This window comes from Rhagoletis zephyria, unplaced genomic scaffold, assembly GCF_001687245.7.
Source record: "Rhagoletis zephyria isolate East Lansing unplaced genomic scaffold, Rhagoletis_zephyria_1.1 Rzeph_scaffold_00644, whole genome shotgun sequence".
Lineage (NCBI taxonomy): Eukaryota > Metazoa > Arthropoda > Insecta > Diptera > Tephritidae > Rhagoletis > Rhagoletis zephyria.
This window is the reverse complement of record NW_016157728.1, coordinates 189,758-190,101: the sequence shown is the minus strand read 5'-3', so window position 1 is coordinate 190,101 and position 344 is coordinate 189,758.

Here is a 344-nt window from a genome sequence, read left to right as displayed (position 1 = left end):
TTGTTGTCATTTTTCTTCTCGTACAGTAGTTTTAGAGGTTCAAACAGTACGTCCGATACAGTATTTATTTGCTCATTTATTATTTGTCCTTTGAAGTTCTTCTGTTTATATATTTCCGTAGTTTCTAATATATTAAATCTTTGTCCTTTATGTTGTACACGGAGAAGTTCTGTTGTTTGTCCAATCTTCATTGGTGTGCATTTATTTTTGATCATGTGATTCGCGAAGTTCGATTCTATTGCAGCCTCTGGTTTTCGTTTTTTCTTATTATAATCCCTTATGTGTTCTCGATACCTTGTTCTTATATTTCGCCCTGTTTGTCCTATGTAACTGTGTCGGCACTC